The sequence below is a fragment of the Fulmarus glacialis genome, unplaced genomic scaffold, assembly GCF_000690835.1.
Source record: "Fulmarus glacialis isolate BGI_N327 unplaced genomic scaffold, ASM69083v1 scaffold13429, whole genome shotgun sequence".
Taxonomy (NCBI): domain Eukaryota; kingdom Metazoa; phylum Chordata; class Aves; order Procellariiformes; family Procellariidae; genus Fulmarus; species Fulmarus glacialis.
Window position 1 is genome coordinate 26044 of NW_009235292.1, and position 16006 is coordinate 42049.

At 38.6% G+C, this 16006-nt stretch overlaps 1 protein-coding gene across 1 annotated transcript in view; it reads right to left on the reverse strand.

The window, feature by feature from the left end:
* The window catches only part of LOC104082743 (wiskott-Aldrich syndrome protein family member 3-like), a gene marked incomplete at its 3' end in the record, with an annotated part of 37196 nt that extends 25851 nt beyond the window's left edge, over positions 1-11345 (reverse strand). The window contains exons 1-2 of the mRNA XM_009585976.1: positions 11221-11345; positions 9625-9717 (exon numbers count right to left, since the gene is read on the reverse strand). The remainder of the gene's footprint in view (positions 1-9624; positions 9718-11220) is intronic.
* Positions 11346-16006: the final 4661 nt, after the last annotated feature.

Here is a 16006-nt window from a genome sequence, read left to right on the forward strand (position 1 = left end):
TCTCAGACCGAATACAGCAGTTAGTCTTCTCCAAAAATCCCCTTTCAAGACTTGAAAGCTAAAAAGCTGTGTTCCATGAAATCTGGCATTGTATCAGCAGATCTCCATGGAGCTGGCATGGTAGAAGTGCTCCAGAAACCAGCTTCAAGGGGGAAAAAAAAAAAGCATTCTTACCATGTATAATCAATCACTAAGAAAGAGGCTTAAGCAACTTTCTTCCCCCAGCTAAAATCATCAAATCTTAGCTAAGATTACTGGGGATGCAGAGGTTACCAACCATAATACTAAATTTTTAAAATCTGCTTTCTTCCAGCATTTCAAATCAGTGCATTTAAATATCCTTTGTGGAACCTTTTGTAAACACAAGTGCTTCTGTCTTTCTTCAAGACATATATACATATATGTCTTGAAAGTGTAAACATAGCTTTTTAAGAGTCTATGAAATTTCAGAACCTAACATTGAACATTCGGAAGTATCATACTGATTTACAGCTATCTCTGTAATTCTCCTCTTTTAGTCAATGCCAAGTGTGGGTGAGTTGGGAGGAAAAATAGTATAATAGTATTACATGGTATAATAAAAGCAGAACTGAACAAAATACATGGAGTCCACGAGAAAGAAAGCAGCACCATTCATCAGTGGTTTTCCACTTGGAGGAACATTCCTCTGGGGATGTTCAAAGACTTCAAAAGGCATTAGGAACAGGTTAAAGACTACCTTAGCAAGTTCTGTGGAAAAATAGGAGCAGAGAGACCTGCAGACCAGAATATTTGGTGCTGATGATCCTGTGTCCATCTTACAGACTTTTTTTTTGGTAGGTAAGCAGGGATATTTGTTCCAAACTAGCTCTCACCCAGTCTCATGGCCCATTAGATGCTGAACACCATCAGGTATGCTCCTAGAGAGCACTTTTTGGTTTTAGACTCATTGGAAAAGAGTTCATATACTCCACAACTGGGGAATTTGCATCATAAACACACTCCTGGATCCAAACTAAACTGATAGCATAATGCACCCTAAAATGGCTGTTGTCTCTGCATGATTTAATTCACTATATAAAGGTTGAAAAAAAAAAAAACCAGTTTTATTTTGTTTTTATTTCATGAGGACAAGGAGGGGGAAAAGAGGCAAATACTGGTTGAAAAAAACCCATCATCTTAAGGCTGAAAACCTGTCACGCAGTATTTTTCAATTATGGCTCCCTCCAATATTTACGAATGAAGGCTCCATGGGAAAGGAGGGAATAAAGACACTCTATGCACAGGAGTCAGAGCTTCATCTATCCTCTGCTTCCCTATAACGTACTCAGCCACCCACCACTTCGGGAACAATCTCATCTTCCCCACTAGCTGGCAGTCAACCACATACCAAGTTCCTGGCAATATAGCCAACTAAAACCCACTGAAGGAGGAACAGATTGCCTAAGCCCAGCAAGTCTGCAACTGCAAAATAGCATCAGAAAGCCCATTATGGTAAGGTTGCATAATACGTGTGTTAGTACAATACCTGTACACCTAGACATCACATTTTCTCTCCAAACTTGAGAAAGGCAAGAAGCAGCATCTCAGTTACACAGTTGAGAGGCACAAAGCTACTTGATGAAACTGGCAGGCACACAAGGCCCATAGAAGGATCAGAAGTTGGACCTAGATCACACCAATACTTAGCAACAAATGCTTCAACCACAAGATGAGTTGTATTTCCTTCTCAGAAGCAAAACCCAGTTACTGCCTCAGGATCCACTCCGCTTAAAGTTGTGCTTTTTGAGACAGCTGTAAGCCAACCACTCCTTGATTTAATTAAATGGATTCCTTTCCCTCTTCCCTGTTTCAACATTTCTGCTATTATAGCTGCTGCTTCCAGGGCTAGAATCAGATTGGAAGTGAGCAGAAACTTAATCCAGAGGAAAGAAGTCAAAGCAGTTTATGGAATTACTGCCCTTATAGCTGAGACCACGCAAGTGATAGCGAGAGCACTCAATCTGCTTCAGCACAAAGGGAAAAAAAACAAACAGCAATTAAAGCTAACCTCCCATTTCATCCTGAAACAGGATAGAGGCATTCAAAAGACCAGTTACAACATTTACTTGCATAGGTGAATAGCAAGCTAAGCACGAGTGACTACCTAAAATGTGGTAACTAGCCCAGAAAGATTAGTAACTGCTTTCTATAAGAAATGGCATCAATATTGTCAGAGAGGATTTAAGACTAGTCATAGAATCATAGAATATCCTGAGTTGGAAGGCACCCACAAGGATCATCAAGTCTAACTCCTGACTCCACACAGGGCAGCCTAAAAGTTAAACCAGATACCTAAGAACGTTGTCCAAACGCTTCTTGAACCCTGACTGGCTTGGGGCCATGACCACTTCCCTGCAGAGCTTGTTCCAGTGCTTGACCACCCTCTCAGTGAAGAACTTTTTCCTAATATCCAACCTGAACTTCCCCTGATGCAGCTTTAAGTCATTCCTTTATGTCCTGTCACCGGACACCAGAGAGACAAGATCAGCACCTCCCTTTCCGCTCCCCCTCATGAGGAAGTTGGAGACAGCAATGAGGTCACCCCTCAGTATCCTCTTCTCCAAACTCAACAAACCAAGTATCTTCAGCTGCTCCTCATAAGTCATGCCCTCTAGTCCTAGTCCATCTTATTGGTAGAATACAGACCTATGACACTAAAGAGCTCAGAGATGTTGCAATTTTTTGTCACCCTCTGCTGCCACATTTCCCAAAATCACGTAGGAGTCCCAGCAAACTCTGAGAAGGTCAACAAAAATCTAATTGAAGAAAACAGACATTTCTTATACATTTATTCCTCAGGCACACAGAGACATCTGTCATGTCCCAAGGACTGTATTACATGACATCTCATGTATGCATTACAAATTCTGTTTACCTTGTTAGCCACCTAAGTAGTTAATGCCTGCATCATTTCCATCTTTTTCATAAAAAGATGTTTTTGGTGAATGCTAACCTGGTATACATTGATTTCTGTGGTTTGTTTACAAAAACAAAAAACAGCATATACCCATAAATATTTAAGACCAAATTAATTTTAAAAGCATGAAGTATTAAAGGATAATTTTTTAATAAATAGAGTACTCTGAAAGAGGAGGGTGGATAGAAACTCAGAAAAAAATTGGTATCCTCTTCTCAGGAACAAGAAGTCACGAATCTAATGAAACATACCATCACATCTCAAGAAAAGCAGTTGCTCTTAGCTCCTGGTAAATTGTGAAGGTCCCTTTTTTCTTTTCCAAGAGATTAAGATGGAATCAAGGACAAACGATAAAAAAAAAAAGGAACCTATTCTCTGTATGTTTTGGATCTAAAAAGTCTTAATTCTTACAATTCATACAGAACAGAACATTTATTTACTTGTTTCCCATTACTTTAACAATAAACATCATAAAATAGTATACCAACAGATTGCATGTTGAACTGATCACATTCATATTTCGTAACTTGAGAGAGCAAGACCCATTTATCAAAATTCAGTAGCTGAACACCTGAAGAGAAGCCGCTCAGTTTTATACTGATGCCTGATGATAAGACGCCCTGCCTACATTTTAGAGCCATAGTCCAACCTTTTCCTCCTTTATAGGAGCCCTCCTCACAGTGCTTTCTCTTCTTCACTTCAAGCACCACTGCCTTTTGCATACTCTCTACTCCAGTTGCCAATACAGCAAGGAAGGCTGTTGTGTCCTTCACGTATCCTACAGCTGCTTTCCTCCACCAGAGAGTTTACTAGCTTGGATTCTGCTTTGTACGCCTCTCTTTTGGCAATGTCATGTCTCGCTGCTACTTTAGAAGTTGCCAGCTGGTCCAACAAGAGTTGGAGGCATTGGTAACTAAAGGGAGAGGTATAAACTAATGCTTCCAACTACCCTTTTCCCCCTGCAGTTTTACATTCCAATGTTTGCCTACAAGGCCTATTTGGTACAAAAGCTTTTTTTTAAACTTTTTTTTTATTAGGACTGTTTACTAGTCATAGAATCACAGAATCATTAAGGTTGGAAAAGACCTCTAAGATCATTGAGTCCAACCGTCAAGACAGACTGTAAAGACTGTTTCTTACTCTCAAAAAAGAGTCCAGTAACTAAAAGAATGGGACAGGATAGTTGCTCCTCTCTCTTTCCTATCCACTCCCAACAGACTTCCCGAACTCCCCTCTGTCAGGGTAAAGTATCTTATTCAAATACTGTGTTCTTATTTGAATGTGAAAACTCCTCAGACAGGCCCCATAACATATGTCAACTCTTTCCACAAACCCTCAGGACTAAATGCAGCTTCTCCCCAAATCATGGGGAAAGTGTACCTAGCTAACTAAATGCTGGCAGGCTTCAGATCAGGCAGCTGCCTGAAAAGATTCTCAGTGCCTCTTTTTTTTTTTTTTTTTAAGTATAAGGAGCCATTAACACCTATTTTTAAACTGTTTTAATGCATAGCTGAGGCAGCTACATAAAGAAGCTATGTAGCTGCAACCAGATGAACAGAGTTTAAGGGCAGTCTGTTTAATCCTATAAATACACAAACTGCACATAAAAAAAGAGGAAGCTTTACAAGTTAATGTTTTATTTACAAGAAAAGGTATTTGACTGCAGAGAGTATTAACAAAACATGCTTTAATTTTATTCCTGAAGTTAAAGAGGAAAGGGCAGCCATCTAGAACCTGATGATCACTGCAGTATCTTGTGAACTTAAAGAAAGCAGTCTGAAATTAATTTCAGCACCTATTTCCAAAAACAATTCGATTATATTCCCCACTCTGGTTCCACAACGGTCAGTCCTGAAGTTTGCCATGAGTTTGCTTCAAAATATTTGCATATTGGACCAAAATGCTTTCAGTATTGATCTGTCATTAAATTGTTTTGAACAAAAGTCTCCTAGAAGTAGATGTTCATTCTTAACACCAGTAAGTAGATTTTGAACCTAAACATGCTGAAGTGAAAACAATGGGAAAAAAATTAAATCCTAGAATGTTGATGTCCAGGATGTTTTTGTTTTTCTTTAAACAGAAACAAAGAAAGATACAGAATTCTGAAGTGAGCTTACTGTAAACTTGCCTCCATCCCAGCACTGTTGTTGCTGTTATCCTGGTGATAAAATACTCTCCTGTGAAATGCAATTACTAGTTTGAATCACATTGAGCTCACGAGATCCCACAATCCAAGAGGAATAGATTTCTTGACTAAGGCTGTAACCAGCTGGCTGCTGAGCAAAAAGAGGACTGCTATTGCCACCTCTGTGATGAGGCTCCAGGAGGCAATACTGCGGTTGTTGGCACCCTGCCTGAGGCTATTTGAGAATCACAAACTACGCAAAACTTGTGCAACTGCATTTGAAACCAGAGTTTTTGTGGACTGATAGGGTAACACTAGGCACAAATGCGTGATTCTCAAAGACTGTCATTTAAAGTTATCCATGATTACATGCACTTTCCATACACCCCACCAAATTGTGTAACAAGCCTATCAATACTTACATTGCTCTTAACTACACTTTAAAATAGTCAATGTAATCTACAGAGACTACAAGCTGCATGTATGGAAAAAAATCAAGCCATTAGAGACTAATCTACACAGTTCAAGAAGTAGTTTAACTACATCAGTTAGATTTAGAAACTGATGTAGTTAATCATTGCATAGGTAACCAAGATTTAAACCTCATCTTCAAGCAGATCCCTACACACTAGTTGCATAATTCAGAAGGGAAGTTACTACAATGCCAATCATAGAAAAAGTTCAGAGAAGAGGCCAATGACTGCATTTATTTGCAATATTGAAGTAGCACTGAATTTCCCACATTCTCAGACAGCGATAATGAAGAACATTTCTGTATGCGTTCACATCACTATCTTGAAAACATGATGAGCATGCTAAGGCTCTCACAGCACAGGGGCCAGTTTTATCAAATTACTCCTCCTTGTGTATTAACATCAAATCCATTTTGCCAGGCTGCAATTTAAAAATATAAAGTCCCTCAACTCCATGCAGTCAAGTCGAAAACGTAAATAAGTGCACACTGAATAGAGTTTAACTCAAGACAGGCAAGTGTTCAGCCCAAATACTCAGCCTCTTCTAATATCAAAATCAGACAGAACACAAGAAAAGCTCATAGAAAATGCATGCACTTCTGAAGATCATCATCTGTGATCAGACTTATTTATCATGTATTAAGTCAGTCTCTCTCTACAAATGCATTACCACTTGTAATGCAAGGATTTTGGGATACTTTCTCCTCTCTCATGGGCCTTTTGTCTCCCCTGGAGACCATTTGGGAAACATTGTCCTACTTCTCCCCCCATCCACTGCTATACAATCAGCGATCTTCTGCTTTTGGCTGGTCGAGTAGTCCAAAAACCTTTCACCATTCTCCAGAAGATTATTTCTCTCTCCTGCCCAACCTACCTTTTGCGCTAACTCTCGTCTATTCTGAAAAGCTTCTTTCCTTCAGGGAAAATGCAAACTGTAGTCTTCTGAAGAAAATTCAGAGGAAACTTTTCTTAATAGTTTGTTTTAAATCAAGAATTTAAGTTATAAATCATTCTATAATTTGCCAGCCACAAAGGATACAGGTTATGTGACTGAAGAGTCAGATAGTACAGGCAAAAGTCTTTGCAAATAAATTTGGTTTAACCCTGACTAAAAATACCTAAGTTGCTTTCACAATAAAACCATTTCTGAAGACTGGAATAGTCTTATCCACACAGCAATCACAAACATAATTTTAACATCTTTCTTCAAAAAATATAACTGAATATGCAACATTCCTATATGCCAAACTAACTATAAATGTGTATTTCTTAGAATTCCTTGTATGTGATGACAAAGGAGTTCTTCAGCTGGTCTAGTGAATTGACATTTGGGGCTGGTAAGCATCAGGGTCCCTTTTTAAGCCCTGCATTTGGTATTTCCTTCCTGACTACATGCTCTCTAACTTTCTTTGTGGAAGACACTTTTGTAATGCAGTGTTGTAGGATTACAATGGAAGTTTAGAAAAGCCACTGCATGCTACTTGCACAGGATAGCATGTTAAGGAATTGACAGCTTTCACAAACATCTAATAGTTGTATTTTAAGCAAATTGACAACTTTTGGGGGCGTTTACATTAGCAAAACACGCCAGGAAATCCAGAAAAGCAAGAAAAGACAAGGCAAAATTATAATCCAAGTGACAAAATGATGACTTGATTTAACATGAAAATGCTTTACTATGCATGCAAAACAGGTGAACTAAGCCATTTAAATTTTTAATTATGACTTGTAAGTGAAAATCTTTGAAGCCGAAGTTTAAAAAGAAAAAGATTAGATTTATGTAGAAATCAATCATTATTGTAAATACAAGCTTATTTTATTGACCAGGTAGAGTTTCCAAATTGTATGTCCTATTAGAACGTTTGTGATACATGAATGATCAGTGTTCAACCAAAAATTAGAATTTATTATGTTTACTAAAATTAGGTTTTAATACTTTTTTTAAAATCAAAGGCTGATTATTTTCAAGTATGTTCAGCATTGTCTTTAAAATACCCTTCAGCTACATTAAACTCCAGACTATTAAACACTAGATACATTTCCATTAAATTCTACATGAAAGTTGTGCTTAACCTGCACAAAGAAACAGAAAATATTTGATAATACTACACTGAGCATGAACAGCAAATATTTTAAAATAATTTTTGAAGTTTTATGAATAAATACAACCTGGGTAAAATATTCCTAAACCTAGATTCTTATTCCTGTAACAACTAATCTTTACAGTCTCCCATGAATAAAAGCAGGCAATGATGTTTCCACGCAGCATGAAATGCAGCTGAAATATAACAGTCCTGTAACAATGGATTATAGATTATAATCTAAAAAAAAAAAAGAAACACTGGAAGTTAAAATGACAACTGTGACTTTTTAAATCCCAAAAGCAGGAGCAGAGGTCTGTAAAGCCAGCTACTAGAGAGACCGTTAAGTCTGGGGCCAGATACTGGACAGATCAGGGTTTTTAAATCAGCTACTAGAGCGACCATAGGTATGGATTAGCTACTGGAAGACCTTTGCACACACATTCATGTCTCATTAAATAATAAGCAATATGATAATCTAATAATCTTGTAGTGAAGCATATTTTCAGTCTTCGATACGTCCATTTGATTTACCAAATTTTTTGCAGACTACTTACTTTCCCTGACACACTTCTTCCGCCTTTCAAGTTTACAGTAAGTGATCTTTTTTTCCAAACAATTTCAGTATATAACCATCAAGTTACCTTACCATTTAATGGGAATTGTGGGAGGGGCAGAAGGCAGAAAGAATGGTTTTCATTCATCCTTCTCCTTCAAAGACTGTTGCCGTAACTTTCACATTTCTGCATGCACCATATTGCTTCCTGATCCCTTCCATCCCTCAAAATAAAGTTTCTTACTTGACATTGTAAATGCATGCATACATAGAGTTTTCCAGAACTCCTTTGAGTTTCTCCTAACTTAAGGTGCAATTTCTTTCAGAACATATATGCTGATAAGCATCTTGAATATCACCAAGCATATAATCAGAACTCAAAATTAAAATAAGCGTATGTGAATTTCATCTGAGGGGACAAAGTGTGCCAAAGGATCATAGCCAGGGTCAGCTCTAAGACATAGGCAAAGTCAATAGTATCCTAAAGCACCGCTGCATACTTTGCTTTGTTCAGAGACCTTGAAGCAAGGCTGGCTGCGGTTTCTGCCAAAGGCAGCACTGTGTGTGCAATGCAGGAAGAAAGCAGTCTCTCCTACAAGTAGTTAATACTACATTTAACCCCCTCATCCTCTCAGAAGGAAGAACAAACCTGCTCTTCAGTTTCTTCCCCTGCTCAAAAGGTTTCTCCTTCCCACTGCAGAAGCAGACAAGCTGCAGCCCCCTAAAAAAAAAAAGTTAATCAGCTTTGCTTATTTTAACAAAATTGTCTGCACTTTGGCAGTAGTCCTTCATTAGCAGTGTGGCCAGCATCTTATGTCACACAGTGAAGGAAGTGCTACACAGCTTTTCTCATCCTCTTCCACCAACACAACATATACTCCTCATCTAAAAGTCTATGGTGTGCATGTCGCAGCTGAGACAGATTGGGGGTGGGGGGATTTTTCCCAACAAAGCTAGTTTAATATCAATAAATATAAAACTTTTATTATCCATTGCACTTTGAGGCAAACAGTCCAACATTTAACCTCAGCAGATTTAGTTTAAATCTCTAAGATTGTCATCTTTGTCATCAGCAAAGTACAGATTATACAGGCTAAAAGTAATTAACAGATGCAAATTTATAAATCCAGTATCTCATGAACAACCATGAATAAAGTAAATTTATTTCTGTTTTCTACACAATAAGATTAGTTTTTAAATGATACTAGTCTCCTGGGCTAGCAGTGCTTTTGACATTTGTTTCAGGGCCTAATACAGCATATCTTCAACATCACAAAAAATAAACCTCCTTCCCAATGCTAACTCAAAACCCTCTGGGCAGTTTCCAAACTTCATCATTGGTCTTCAGTTTAAGGACTTATCACAGTTTTCAAAGCTATTTGTAATACTTTCACACAAATGCAAAGTAAATGACAAAGTACGCTCAGTAAGAGCTCCCTTGAACAACTTACCATTTAAAAAAGGGAGTAGAAAATATCCTTTCCGTTTACACGTTTGAGAAATCAGCTGTTCTGTAACTTGCTAGCACACTCAGGTGGCTTTCTCTATAAAGACAAATTTCAATTTAGCTTTTCAATAATAGAATAATTAAAGATATGCACTTAAAAATCAGGTTCAGTGACGAGTTAAAAAAACTTGTTAAAACATGCATGAGTAGAATCTAAACATACTTTTAACTGTTTTGAGCTAAACATTATTTCATGTTACAGCTTAAATTTTTTCAAGGTAAGAAAATAGCTTGTATCATTTTATAATCAATGCCCTTTTTTAATTGGAAATATCTGCAGAGAAGGTAACATTTACCCACTTAAAGACTGTGGGGATGGAAAAATGTGAGATAATGGCCTATAGTAAGGCATAATAAAACACCAAGTTCAAGTCCCTCTGAGATACTTCACAGTAAATTAAATATTACTAAACACAAACCCACTAAAACAAAACAAACACACTAAAAAAAGCAATGGGAATCTCTTGCAAAAATTAAGTATCGAGATGTTTCCACAAAAATATCACAGATCCTAGCATCAAGAGAATATTCTGACTTAAAGATGAACATTAGTTATACACTAAGTTTTTATAAATTAAGTTTTTGTGGTTAAGACATAGCTGCCCTTTCTGGAAGAACTGTACAAAGATGATCTCTAAACTAGATCATTTGATCATAAGAGACTAATATTACAGCCATACTTTTGAAGGCTACTGCTATACATTCCTTGATGGAACTTGATTAGACATTTTAGACAATAAAAATTTACAAGAGAGAAAAAAACCTGCTCTATTTCAAGGATACATTTATCAAACGGGATTTATAACAAAGCCAAAGCATCTAGAAGAGCAAAACACTGTTAAAGTCACCACACAGATTTCTCAAAAGTAAGACATCAGTGACCTAGGCAACACCTCTTGTTCACTGTCACCACTCTAAGTTTCCTTCATTCTCCCTCAAAATATTAGAGCTTTAACACCATGGTGCCCTGACCTCAATTCCAGTAAGCATTGGTGCAGTGGCCACCTATTTCAAACATAATATTGCCCTCTAGCTTGCTACCAAGATCTACCAGTTGGCCAAGGCCTTGGTCCTCACTTAAGTGTTCACATGCTTACAGAAGGAACTGTTCTGAAGTTACACATTACAAAAGGCTCAGGTACATATAGTTCATTCACATTCAGAGGTCTCCCTATCTTATCACCAGGATAGGTGTATTATATGGGGAAGAAGGTGCCTTCCAAACGCAGCTTCACAATCCTGACTAAAATTATGTCAGACAGGATCCTATTAACCTAAATGATTTGAACCAACAGTGATTTACTCAAGTATACCAGTGGTTCAAGAAACAGTAAATCTCCTTTAGGGCAATTAGCACTAGATTGAAAAACACTACAGAGCACTAGCCTAGCATAAGGTGACTGGAACTTTATACAGAACTCAAACCCTCTAGTATTATCAGGGTGGCCGAGGATATATTTACACATTACATTAGCCTCAGCAAAGGCACCTTATGAGGTTCTCAGTTCTCCACATTAGCTACTCGTTCCTGTCCATGCACTCCAGTTCACCGCTTCCATCAGTTACATCAGCACAACGTCTGTAGTGCTGCACTACATAAACGGGATCACTGAATCCATCCTGTGATGAAAGAACTCTTCACTCAGGACAGCAATATGTGCGACCTATACAGGGATGGGAAGGAAGCAGAGAATTACCGCATGAATGGTGAGGATGAGACTCTTGCACAGTTTTCACAGTGAAATGAGATCAACTACCCTGACATATATTCCAAGGGGTTAGCATAAATCCTTACGTGGTTAAATAAAGACATCAAGAGATGGCCAATGCCAGGTAGCTTTATATTTTTTTTTAAATCAATTTTTTCTTTTTAAAGTAAAGCATTAAAAAAAGACCCCGGATAAGCCAGAGAAGAAATGCTGGACTCTCTCACTACATGTTCTACATTTAAGATACATAGATATGATGAAAAAAATATTGCAGATGCATGCAACATGAGCTACAGAAAGGAAAATATATTTCAATATACCATTAACAGTCCAGCAATATCTATCTATGGGCACAACTGTGAATATACACACTCCCTTTTGAATGGACTCTTTCTTTCCCATAAAATCTTCAAGAGGAAAGAAATCCCAACGAAAGCCATTATGAAAAGATTCTTGCTCATTACCAAGTACATCACTGACTCCTCTGCCAAGTGCCTCATTTGACTCATATTCACTGACTAAATTACAGAAAGTACTGAACAGTTTCAACAGGATAAGATTTTAGAGATGCAGAATGTGTAACGCTGACTTCTGGTTAGAAATGTATATCCAGCTGAATTTTGTTTAAAATCAATGTTTTAAAACCTTCTAAACAGGACTCCTAGAAATGAGGAGATTGTATGCAAGCAATTTGAAGAACAAGCTATATGGCACACAAAGGATTACTTCAGAAATCCACAGAAAAAAAAACATAAAGGATTTAATGAAAGACAAAACTTTTATACAGATTGAGGATTAAAAGTATCCAAATGGTAGGTCAACATCAAAATGGTGAAAAAAGGATTTTATTTTAAAGTCTGCTTTCTGGGTGGGGGGAGGGGTTTTAAAACATGGTTTCATACATGGAGATCCAAAGCTTACTACTGTAGTTTGAATTACAAAATAACTGTTTTACCAATGCACACACAGAAAAAAGGAAGTGGTTTAAATCTTCAGTACTGATTTGCCTTGTTAACTTCCTGTGTGTATTCAATCTTAAAAGCATGAAACTAAAATCTTGGAAACTACTGTAACTCTACAGCAGACATTTGAAAAACTGAGACAGTTTCTAGAGTCTTCAAAGAGCAAAACCACACATCAATTAGTGGTTAGGTCCCACTTGGTCTTAAGTACTTCTACAGTGGGATGGGGGGCTTTTCTGTGAGAGCCATACAATCAATTACTTAGAGCCAAGGGGCCTCTCGGTGGCCCATCCTAAGCAGCTTGCATAAGATTGATCAAGACAACTAGAAAGTTTCTTATCTTTAAACTAGGCTTGATCCAGATCCTAGTCTTAAACTTGGGCACATAACAGGAGCAGCATAAAGGATGACACAGCAGCTCACGTGTTCCAAGTGGTCTTTAAGATTTAATTCCTGTTGTCTAGCCCAAACTCTTGCGCCTCTAGACATCCAGAAATGCAGACTTAGTTAGGACATACACCGTCCTTGGAGTGTGGAGAGCCATCTGCCCTCTGCCAAGCCCTCAAGGGACACTTCCTACTCCGTATCTGAGAACCGCTTTGATGCTCAGACTTGGTCACAGCACCCAGTGTGTCCTCTGCCACCAATTCCTTCCAAACAAGTTCAAGCTCTTGGAGTTTTTCTTGAAAGCACAGGCAGATAACAAAGTAAAAATATCCAGCCTGTTGTGGAGTTCCTGGTATCTCTTTTACTCATTTTTACTCACTGGATTAAGGTACAAATATTCACTGCTTGACTGAGTACAGCAGTCCTTCAGTATTGGACAGAGGAGATACATTTAAACTGGAGACTGGCAAAATCCTAAACATATTGTGGAATTTATCTGAGATTAAACACTTGATCTTCAGAGATTTTGCAATCTACAAAGACAGTCCACCAAACCTATAAGCCAGCCAGTAACAGTACTGGTTTGTCAGACATTCTTGCCTGATAAGAAGCATTGACCAGCCCCCACATATCTCATCTCTTTGGTACCTCAACGATAAGAGACTTGCACAGGTCAGCACTGATTCTTTACTGCAAATGAAGCCAAGTGTAGAGATAAGGCTATCCACAAGTGACTAGTAACAACCACAACAGGCAGGAAGTAGCTCTTTCATTCTCTCATTTTTGATCTAAAAAGAAAAGATTCTCCCATCACTGACCAAGAAGTAAGAGAAGGAACAAATTTCAGCCGGGGTGTCAATATTAAAGTTTTGAAACACACTTGAAAAGGTTTGCTGGCAACATTTACCATCCCTAAATCTTCACAGGTGACAATCCTAATCTCAGAGTACAAGTCTTCTGTACTATCAGCGTGCTCCTTCTCCCAATATAGCCCTGCACTCTTCTCCAGAAGTTTGGTGTATACAGCTTTACAAAAAGGCAAAGAGCTCCCTCCTAGCTCCACTCCCAGACATGTCTTCCTAATGCTTTACATAAAGGAATGCTGCTGGCTTTACATCGAAGTGGAGATCTGCTTGAGTAACAATACTAAAAATGGACCTTCCTCAGCAGACAGAGCCTCTGTAATTTCAGTTGTTGCCCAGCCAGCCAGGGGGGCATTATATAGCATAGTTTGTCAGTTAATAAGATTTACAAACATGCTTCCTAAAATAAAAGTTCCCTTAAATTCTACTTTCTGGAACATACAACCTCATTTCTTGTGGTTAGCAGATACTGCTAAAAAGCATGAACATCTAGACACGTGCTTTGTATAAGTAAGTACCCCAGACAGAAAGAAAACCTGTGGACTCACTAACAGGATTAGTCCAAGGCTAGATGATGGGAAAGACAGAGGTACAGGCTTTCAAGTTAAAGGCTGCACTAAAAAAAATGGATATGGTGACATGGGCAATAAAAAAAAAAAATATTGTCAAACAGCTAACAGTCAACATTCAAAGCAAATAGTGGACTTCACCCTGTCCTAAACAAAACTTATTTCTTCAGTTCAAACGTCTCCATAAGTAGTAGAGGGTCATGCAGTTTGTACCCTATTGTTTCACAACATTAGAGAGAAGTGGCAGAATAAGGGAAGCATGAATCACCACAGGGCACAGAACCCCACTGAAAAGTTAATCAAAAATATCACATGTACACATATATACCACTAAAATGAGACACCTAACTACTAAGATTGATAAATGAAATTTAGTAGGCTTCAGAATGCCTAAGAAAAAAAAAGGCAAATTAAACAGAATGGATACTATTTTTAAAAAGGGAGAAAAACCACATCTATAAAGTAGTGCAACAGGGAAGGAGGCAGCAGCAAGGTCACACTTAATGCTATCTTACTGAGCACTGCCATAGCTGACAGTTAGCTTCAATTGCATGGAATCAGAATTATGCAGATGGTCACAGGCTGGATGAAGAAAGCAGCTGCTCTCCCTAGCACACCCCACCCAGGGGGCAAGACATATTTTTACATCTGGATCTAGCTCAAAGTAACCATTTGCATCACTCTATGGCTAATTCCCCTATAGCTTGAAAGTGAAAGCAAAATGGAAAAACAAAAGAATATCAGATTCAATGTTTGGAGAACAGGAGGCACACCCTTCACCCTAGCAGACAGAACAATCCTTTCTGCTATAGACCTGGGCTTATGCAAAAATCTCACCTGCCCTGTAATGCCTTAAAGGCATTTATGTTCTCCTCAGAGGCCACATCCTTTGTTCGAAAACCCATCTGAGATATGAAGCTTGCTTCCTTTGTAAACTGCTCTATGATCCCTTAAAAGGCTTTTTTAAATACGCTAATAGAAAGAGGAGGTCTGAAGAAAACATTGGACCAATAGTTGTTGAAGATGGTCAGCAGACTAATAGGGATGAAGAAAAAGCAGAGGCATTCAATGCGGTTTTTTGCCTCAGTCTTTAATAATACTGATAGACCTTGAGCTGCCCAGTCCCCTGAGTCAGAGGACCATGAGTGTAGGAACAGTGACTTTCCATTTGTGGACACTGAAATTGTAAGGGACCAGCTGTATCAGCTGAATGTTCACAAGTCCACGGGGCCTGATGGGATTCATCCCAGAGTTCTGAAGGAGCTAGTGGATGTTATGGCAGGCCCTCTCTCTATCATCTACCAAAGGTCTTGGGAGCCTGGGGAGGTCCCTGCTGACTGGGAGCTAGTCAATGTTATTCCAATTGACGAGGACGTAAGGGAAGACCCAGGAAACTACAGACCTGTTAGTCCAACCTTCGTTCCTGGAAAAATTACAGAGAAGATTATACCGGGTACTACTGAAAGGCGTTTAAAGAATAATGCAATCCTCAGGCACAGTCAACATGGGTTCACAAAAGGAAAGTCCCATTTAACTAATTTGATATCTTTATATGATAAAGTCACACGCCTAGTGATTGTAGTTTTTCTGGTAAGGCTTTTGACACTGTCCCTCACAGCATCCTTCTGGACAAACTGTCCAACTGTGAGATGAGCGGGTTCACAGTGCGCTGGGTGAAGAACTGGCTGAAGGGCAGGGCTCAGAGGGTTGTAGTGAATGGGGCTACATCGGGCTGGCAAGTGGTCACCAGCAGTGTTCCTCAGGGTTCAAATCTAGGGCCAGTCCTGTTCAACAATCTGGATGCACGAGTTGAATGCACCATTAGCAAGTTTGCTG